Consider the following 9,387-nt stretch of genomic DNA (forward strand, 5'->3'; position numbering starts at 1 on the left):
TCAGGGAGAGAGTTGAGTATTGACTAGACTGGTGGGGGTCGGGAGAGAGTTGAGTTATGACTAGACTGGTGGGGGTCGGGGAGAGAGTTGAGTATGACTAGACTGGTGGTGGGGAGAGAGTTGAGTATTGACTAGACTGGTGGGGTCGGGAGAGAGTTGAGTTATTGACTAGACTGGTGGGGTCGGGGAGAGAGTTGAGGTATTGACTAGACTGGTGGGGGTCGGGAGAGAGTTGAGGTATTTGACTAGACTGGTGGGGGTCAGGAGAGAGTTGAGTTTGACTAGACTGGTGGGGTCGGGGAGAGAGTTGAGTATTGACTAGACTGGTGGGGTCGGGGAGAGAGTTGAGTGATTGACTAGACTGGTGGGCAGGGAGAGAGTTGAGTATTGACTAGACTGGTGGGGGTCAGGGAGAGAGTTGAGGTATTGACTAGACTGGTGGGGGTCGGGGAGAGAGTGAGGTATTGACTAGACTGGTGGGGGTCGGGAGAGAGATGGATTTGACTAGACTGGTGGGGGTCAGGGAGAGAGTTGAGGTATTGACTAGACTGGTGGGGGTCGGGAGAGAGTGAGGTTATGACTAGACTGGGGGGTCGGGGAGAGAGTTGAGTATTGACTAGACTGGTGGGGTCAGGAGAGAGTTGAGGATTGACTAGACTGGTGGGGTCAGGGAGAGATTGTGGTATTGACTAGACTGGTGGGGGTCAGGGAGAGAGTTGAGTTATTGACTAGATGGTGAGGGTCGGGAGAGAGAGTTGAGGTATGTACTAGACTGGGGGTCGGAGAGAGTAGGTATTGACTAGACTGGTGGGGGTCAGGAGAAGAGTTGAGGTATGACTAGACTGGTGGGGTCGGGGAGAGAGTTGAGTATTGACTAGACTGGTGGGGGTCGCGGGAGAGAGTTAGACTAGCGTGTCGGGGTCGGGCGTGCAGGTGACCTCGGGCTGGCTGGTCGGTCTGGCTGAAATGTGATATAAGGACTTAATAAACACAAATCACAAGTGCTTTGTACTTTATTTTTTAAGAGAGTTGTTAGATGTGTTAAAACTATTGGTTTAAGGTGCAACACAATATTGATTTATTATTACCTTTGATCTAATTTAGTCTTATAACAACCACTTCAACACATGTAACAATGATCTCTTATCTGCCTGATGACTGGGGGCATTTCTGCTGCTGTTGTGTTGTTGTAAAGAGAGACTGGTCATGGGTCATACTGGACAAGGCTGTTTGAAATTGCGCGACATTAGCATCAGATGAACCCAAAGAAACATTCACAGCTGCTCTCCAATGACACACTGACCAGGTGATTCCAGGTGAAATCGTTGATCCCTTATTGATGTCCTTTTGTTAAATCACTTCAATCAGTGTAGGTGAAGGGGAAGAGAACAGGTTAATTAAAGAAGGATTGTTAATCCTTGAGACAATTGAGACATGGATTGTGTTTGAGTGCCGTTCAGAGGTGGAATGAGCAAGACCAAATATTTAAGATGCCTTTGACGGCGGGTATGTAGTAGGTGCCAGCACACCCGGTTTGTCAATAACTCAACTCTGTTGGTCTTTTTAACGCTCAACATTTTCCCATGTGTATCAAACTATGGTCCACAGCCCAAAAGACATCCAGCCAACCATTGACAACAACATGTGAAACAATTGGCAAGTCAACATGGGCCAGCATCCCTAGCATGTGGAACAATTTAGACCACCTTGTAGAGTCCTTGACCCTACAAATCTGGAGGCATAGGGAGTGGGGTACACGAAAACTATTTAGGAAAGTGTTTATAATGTCGTGGTCGAGCTGTTACTCATATGTGTGGTTCATGTACCTATAGTGATCGTGTGGTCCTCAGTGTTTGAGCTAATGTCGTCAGTCCTGCTGTGGGTCTCTAGTTGCATATATGTCGATGTCTCTAGTGTCTGTGGTCTCCTAGTGTTACCTATAAGTCGGTTGGTCTCAGTGTCCGGTGGTCTCTAAGTGTTACCTAATATGTCGGTGTCTCTAGTGTCGGTGGTCTCTATTTTTCGTGTACTCTATAGGTCGTGGTCTCTAGTGTTACCTATAATGTACGGTGTCTATATGTGGTGTTGTGTTTAATATGTCGGTGGTCTCTAGTGGTGGTGGTCTCTAGTGTTACCTATATGTCCGGTGGTCTCTAGTATTACTTAATGCGTGGCTGCTCTAGTGTATTCCTATAGATCGGTGGTCTCTGTAGTTACCTATATTGTCGGTGGTCTCTAGTGTTCTATATGTCGGTGGTCTCTAGTGTGTTCCTATATGTGGTGTTAATTGTGTTTTCCTATATGTCGGTGTCTCTAGTGTCGCGTGGTTCTCTAGGTGTTACCTATATGTCGGTGTCTCTAGTGTTTCCTATATTCGGTGGATCTCTAGTGTTACCTATATGTCGGTGGTCTCTAGGTGTTAACCTATATGTTCGTGTCTAAAGTGTCCGGTGGTCTCTAAGTGGTTTCCTATATGTCGGTCGGTCTCTTAGTGTCGGTCGGTCTCTAGTGTCTTCCTATATGTCCGGTGGTCTCTAGTGTTACCTATAATGTCCGGTGGTCTCTAGTTGCCGGTGGTCTCTAGTGTTACCTATATGGCGGTGGTCTCTAGTGTTTCCTATATGTCGGTGGTCTCTAGTGTTCCTCTATATGTCGGTGGGTCTCTTTTGAGTTTTTTATTTGTTGAGTTTCCTATATGTCGGTCGTCTCTAAGTGTTACCTATATGTTGGTGGTCCTCTAGAGTTTCCTACTATGTCGGTGGTCTCTAGTGTATACCTATATGATCGGTGCGTCTTAGTGTTTCCTATATGTCCGCGTAAGTCTCTAGTGGTTTCATATCTCACGTGGTCTCCTAGTGTTACCTATATGTCGGTGGTCTCTAGTGTCGGCTGGTCTCTTAGTGCTACCTATAAGTCCGGGTCTCTAGTGTTTCCTTGTCGGTGTCTCTAAGTGGTTACTATATGTAGGTGGTCTCTAGCTGTCGGTGGTCTCTAGTGTTCACCTATATGATCGGTGGTCTCTAGGTTACCTATATGATAAGGTGGTCTCTAGTGTCCGGTGGTCTCTAGTGTTACCTATATGGCGGTGGCTCTAGTATGACTATTATGTCCGGTGGTCTCTATGTTTCCTACTAGTCGGTGGTCTCTAGTGTTACCTATATGTCGGTGGTCTAGTTTCCTATAGTTGGTGTCCCTAGTAACCTATAATGTCGGTGGTCTCTAAGTGTATTACCTATATGTCGGTGGTCTCTCAGTGTTATCCTATATGTCCGTGGTCTCTAGTGTTCCTCCCTATATGTCGGTGCGTTCTCTAGTGTCTACCTATATGTCGGTGGTCTCTATGGTTACCTATAATGTCGTGGTCTCTATGACTATATGTCGTTCTCTATGATTTCTAGATCGTGGTCTCTAGTGTATTCCTAATGTCGGTGTCTCTAGTGTCGGTGGTCTCTAGTGTTACATCATGTCGGGTGGTCTCTAGTGTTACCCTATATGTGCGGTGCGTCTCTAGTGTTACCTATTAATGCCGGTGCTCTAGTGTTAACCTATATGTCGGTGGTCTCTAGTGTTACCTATATGTCGTGGTCTCTAGCCGTTACTATATGTCGGTCGTCCTCTAGTGTCGGTGGTCTCTAGTGTTACTATATGGCGGTGTCTCTAGGAATTACCTATATGTCGGTGGTCTCTAGTGTCGGGGTCTCTAGTGGTTAACCTAATATGTCGTGGTCTCTCAGTTGTCGGTGGTCCGCAGTGTTACCTATATGTCGGTGCTCTAGTTGTCGTGGTCTCCTAGTGTATACCCTACCTATGTCGGTGGTCTCTAGTGTTTCCTAATATTGTCGCGTGTCTACTAGTGCTTCTCCTTAAGTCTAGTGGCTCTCCTAGTGTTGGTCGTCTCCTGGTTACCCTAAATATGTCCGGGTGCGAATCTCTAGTGTTAACTTATGTCGGGTCTCTAGTGTTTCCTATATGTCGGTGGTCTCTAAGTGTTACCTAATATGTCGTCCTGGTCCGATAGTCCGTCTCTAGTGTTTCCTATATGTCCCGGTGCGTCTTCTAGTGTTTCGCTAATATTAGGTGGTCTCTATTTCCTATATCGTGGTTTCGGTGGTCTCTAGTCGTACCTATATGTCGGTGGTCTCCTAGTGGTTTCCATATGTCGGTGGTCTCTAGTGTTACCTAATATGTCTGAGTTGCTCTAGTGTTACCCATATGTAGGTGGTCCTATAGTGTCGGTGGTCTCTAGTGTTTCCTATATGTCGGTGGTACTCTCAGTGTCGGTGGTCTCTAGTGTTTCCTATATTGTCGGTGGCTCCCTAGTGTTAACCTATAATCGCTGTTGTGTCTCTAGTGCCCGGTGTCTCTAGTGTTACCTTATGGGCTTAGGTCCTATATGTCGGTGGTCTCTATGTGGTTTTTTTTTTCTTGCCAAATATTCCGTGTTCACTCTCTCTTTTTGGGAGAGAGTTGAGGTATTGACTAGACTGGTGGGGGTCAGGGAGAGAGTTGAGGTATTGACTAGACTGGTGGGGGTCGGGGAGAGAGTTGAGGTATTGACTAGACTGGTGGGGGTCGGGGAGAGAGTTAGACTGGTGGGGGTCGGGCGTGCAGGTGACTCGGGGCTGGCTGGTCGGTCTGGCTGAAATGTGATATAGAGGACTTAATAAACACAAATCACAAGTCTTTGTACTTTATTTTTTAAGAGAGTTGTTAGATGTGTTAAACTATTGGTTTAAGGTGCAACACAATATTGATTTATTGATTACCTTTGATCTAATTTAGTCTTATCAACCACTTCAACACATGTAACAATGATCTCTTATCTGGCCTGATGACTGGGGGCATTTCTGCTGCTGTTGTGTTGTTGTAAAGAGAGACTGGGTCATGGGTCATACTGGACGGTGTTGAAATGCAGCGATTAGCATCAGATGAACCCAAAGAAACATTCACAGCTGCTCTTTCCATGACACACTGACCAGGTGATTCCAGGTGAAATCGTTGATCCCTTATTGATGTCCTTTGTTAAATCCACTTCAATCAGTGTAGGTGAAGGGGAAGAGACAGGTTAATTAAAGAAGGATTGTTAATCCTTGAGACAATTGAGACATGGATTGTGTTTGAGTGCCGTTCAGAGGGTGAATGAGCAAGACCAAATATTTAAGTGCCTTTGAGCGGGGTATGGTAGTAGGTGCCAGGCACACCGGTTTGTCAATAACTGCAACTCTGTTGGGTTTTTTAACGCTCAACAGTTTCCCATGTGTATCAACTATGGTCCACAGCCCAAAAGGACATCCAGCCAACTTGACACAACAGTGTGAACAATTGGAGTCAACATGGGCCAGCATCCCTGTGGAACAATTTAGACACCTTGTAGAGTCCTTGACCCTACAAATCTGAGGGCATAGGGAGTGGGGGGTACACAAAATATTAGGAAAGTGTTTATGTCGGTGGTCTCTAGTGTTACCTATATGTCGGTGGTCTCTAGTGTTACCTATATGTCGGTGGTCTCTAGTGTTACCTATATGTCGGTGGTCTCTAGTGTTGGTGGTCTCTAGTGTTTCCTATATGTCGGTGGTCTCTAGTGTTGGTCTCTAGTGTTGTGTGGTCTCTAGTGTTACCTATATGTCGGTGGTCTCTAGTGTGTTACCTATATGTCCGGTGGTCTCTCAGTTGTTACCTATATGTCGGTGGTCTGTAGTGTTACCTATATGTGTGGTCTCTGTGTCGGTGGTCTCTAGTGTTTCCTATATGTCATGTGGTGGTCTCTAGTGTTACTCTATTATGTCGGTGGTCCTCTAGTGTCGGTGGTCTCTAGTGTTACCTATATGTCGGTGGTCTCTTGTGTTTCTATATGTCGGTGTCTCTAGTGTTACCTATTGTCGGTGTGTCTCTAGTGTTACCTAATATGTCGGTGGTTTCTCTGTGTTTCCTATATGTTCGTGTCTCTTAGTGTTTTCCTATATGTCGGTGGTCTCTAGTGTTACCTATATGTCGCGTGGTCTCTAGTGTTTCCCTATATGTCGGTGGTCTCTAGTGTTTCCTATAGTCGGTGGTCTCTTATGTCGGTGGTCTCTTAGTGTTCCATTGTCGTGGTCTCTAGTGTTACCTATATGTCGGTGGTCTCTAGTGTCGGTGGTCTTCTAGTGTTTTCCTATATGTCTGTGGTCTTTAATTTACCGTATATGTCAGTGTCTCTAGTTTGTCGGTGGTCTCTGTAGTGTTACCTATATGTGGTGGTACTTTGTCGGTGGTCTCTAGTGTTACCTTATTTGTCGGTTGCGTCTCTAGTGTTTCCTATATGTCGGGTCTCTAGTGTCCGTGGTTCTCTAGTGTTTCCTATATGTCGGTGGTCCTAGTGTTACCTTATGTCGGTTGGTCTCTAGTGTCGGTTCTGGTCTCTAGTGTTACTATATGTCGGTGGTCTCTGTTTACCTATATAGTCGGTGTCTCTAGTGTTTCCTATATTCGGTCGGTCTGAGTGTCGGTGGTCTCTAGTGTTTCCTCATATGTCGGTTGGTCTCTAGTGTTTACCTTATGTAGGGGGTCTCTAGTGTTACCTATATGTCGGTGGTCTCTGCCGTTACCTATGTCGGTGTCTTCTAGTGTTACCTATATGTCGTGGTTCTAGTGTCGGTGGTCTCTTAGTGTTACCTATATATGTCGGTGGTCTCTAGTGTGTACCTATATGTCGTGGGTCTCTGTGTCGGTTCTCTAGGTTGTTCCTATATGTCGTGGTCTCTAGTTACCTATATGTCGTGGTCTCTTAGTTGTACCTATATTCGGGTGGTCTCTAGGTGTTTTTTTTTTTTACCTTCTTTGTCGGTGGTCTCTAGTGTTCGGTGGTCTCTAGTGTTTCCTATTATGTCGGTGGTCTCTAGTGTTACCTATATTGTCGGTGGTCTCTGTAGTGTTACCCTATATGTAGGTGGTCTCTAGTGTCGGTGGTTCTCTAGTGTTTCCTATATGTCGGTGGTCTCTAGTGTTACCTAATATGTCCTGGGTGGTCTCTTGTGTTACCTATATGGCGGTGGTCTTCTAGTGCTACCTATATGTCGGTTGTCTATAGTGTTACCTATATTGGTCCTAGGTTGGTCTCTAGCGTTACCTATAGTCCGGTGGGCTCTGTGTTACCTATATGCGGTGGTCTCTAGTTTAACTATATGTCGGTGGTCTCTGTTGTACCTATATATCTCGGTGGTCTCTGGTTACCTATTGCTCGTTGGTCTCTAGTTTACCTATATGTCGCGTGGTCTCTAGTGTTACCTTATATGTCGGTGGTCTCAGTGGTTTCCTATATGTCTCGGTGTGGTCTCTAGTGTTTACTAGTAGTGGTGGTCTTCTTAGCGTTACCTATATGTCGTGTGTTCTCATAGTGGTTACCTATATGTCGGTGGTCTCTAGGCGTTACCTATATGTGGTGGGTGCTTGTGTCGGTGGTCTCTAGTGTTACCTATTATGTCGGGTGGTCTCTAGTGTTTCCTATATTGTCGTGGTCTCTCTAGTGGTCCGGTGGTCTCTAGTGTTACCTATATGTCGGTGGTCTCTAGTGTTTCCTATATGTCAGGTGGTTTCTGGAGCGTTACTTATGTCGCGTGTCTCTAGCGTTACCCTTATGTAGTGGGTCTCTAGTGTCGTGGTTCTCTAGTGTTACCTATATGTCGGTTGTCTCCAGTGTTTCTATTGTCGGTGGTCTCTATAGTCTGTTACCTATATGTCTGGTGGTCTCTCTTGTCGTAGCTCTCCTTGACTCTGAAGCCTCTCGTTCTCAATACCTGACCTGGTCTCAGTCTGCCATACCACGACACCACCCACATGTTCCACAGCACACACACACACACACCCCGACACGTCACACACCTCCAACACCGCCTGAGGAAAGAGAGGAGAGGGAAAAGCAGACAGAGAGAGAATATTCAGTCAGTGTGTTTTTTACACTTTTAATTTATTTTACCATTATTTAACTAAGACAAGTCAGTCAAGTCAGTTAAGAACAAATTCTTATTTACATGACGGCCTAGGAACTAACTGCACTATATAATATACAGTACCAGTCAAAAGATTACACAGCTACTCATTCAAGGGTTTTTCTTTATTTTTACTATTTTCTTACATTGTAGAATAATAATGAAGACATCAAAACTATGAAATAACACATATGGAATCATGTAGTAACCAAAAAAGTGTTAAACAAATGTATTTTATATTTCAGATTCTTCAAAGCAAAGTAGCCACCCTTTGCCATGATGACAGCTTTGCACACTTGGCATTCTCTCAACCAGTTTCACCTGGAATGCTTTTCCAACAGGACTTGAAAGAATTCCCACATATGCTGAGCACTTCTTGGCTGCTTTTTCTTCCCTCTGCGGTCCGACTCATTCCAAACCATCTAATTGGTGTGAAATCAAATCCAAGTGTTATTGGTCACATACACATGGTTAGCAGATGTTATTGCAATGTAGAGAAATGCTTGTGCTTCTAGTTCCGACTTATGCAGTATATCTAACAAGTAATCTTACAATTTCACAACTACTACCTTATACACACAAGTGTAAAGGAATGAATAAGAATATGTACATATAGATATATGGATGAGCGATGGCCGAACGGCATAGGCAAGATGCAGTAGATGGTATAGAGTACAGATATACATATTGAGATGAGTAATGTAGAGTATATAAACATTATTAAAGTGGCGTTATTTAAAGTGACTAGTGATACATTTATTAAGTCAATTTTTATTTAAGGTGGGTGATTGTAGAGGCCAGCACTCCATCACTCTCCTTCTTGGTCAAATAGCCCTTACACAGCCTGTAGGTTGTGTTGGGTCATTGTCCTGTTGAAAAACAAATGATAGTCCCACTAAGTGCAAACCAGATGGATGGCGTATTCCCTGCAGAATGCTGTGGTAGCCATGCTGGTAAAGTGTGCCTTGAATAAATCACCAGACAGTGTCACCAGCAAAGCACCCCCACACATTCACACCTCCTCCTCCATGCTTCACGCTGGGAACCACACATGCAGAGATCATCCGTTCACCTACCTCTGTGTCTCACAAAGACACGGCGGCTGGAACCAAAAATCACAAATTTGGACTCCTCAGACCAAAGGACAGATTTCCGCCCGGTCTAATGTCCATTGCTCTGTTTCTTGGCCCAAGCAAGTCTCTTCTTCTTTATTGGTGTCCTTATGTAGTGGTTTCTTTGCAGCAAATCGACCATGAAGACCTGACTCACACATTCTCCTCTGATCAGTTGATGTTGAGATTGTGTCCGTTACTTGAACTCTGGAGGGGGCATATTTTGGGGTGCTCGCCCTCTCACAATACACAGCTTTTTTTTTTTTTTGCATTTTTTAGAGGGGGCTCCGGGTAACCTCTAATGAACTTAT

General features: G+C 44.9%; 1 long non-coding RNA gene across 1 annotated transcript in view; it reads right to left on the bottom strand.

Moving 5' to 3' along the window:
* The window catches only part of LOC139026331 (uncharacterized), a 16,218-nt gene that overhangs the window by 3,471 nt on the left and 3,360 nt on the right, over positions 1–9,387 (bottom strand). Inside the window, exon 2 of the long non-coding RNA XR_011478110.1 lies at positions 7,708–7,869. This is a non-coding gene — a long non-coding RNA (uncharacterized lncRNA). The remainder of the gene's footprint in view (positions 1–7,707; positions 7,870–9,387) is intronic.

The sequence above is a fragment of the Salvelinus sp. IW2-2015 genome, unplaced genomic scaffold (assembly GCF_002910315.2).
Source record: "Salvelinus sp. IW2-2015 unplaced genomic scaffold, ASM291031v2 Un_scaffold4461, whole genome shotgun sequence".
NCBI lineage: Eukaryota > Metazoa > Chordata > Actinopteri > Salmoniformes > Salmonidae > Salvelinus > Salvelinus sp. IW2-2015.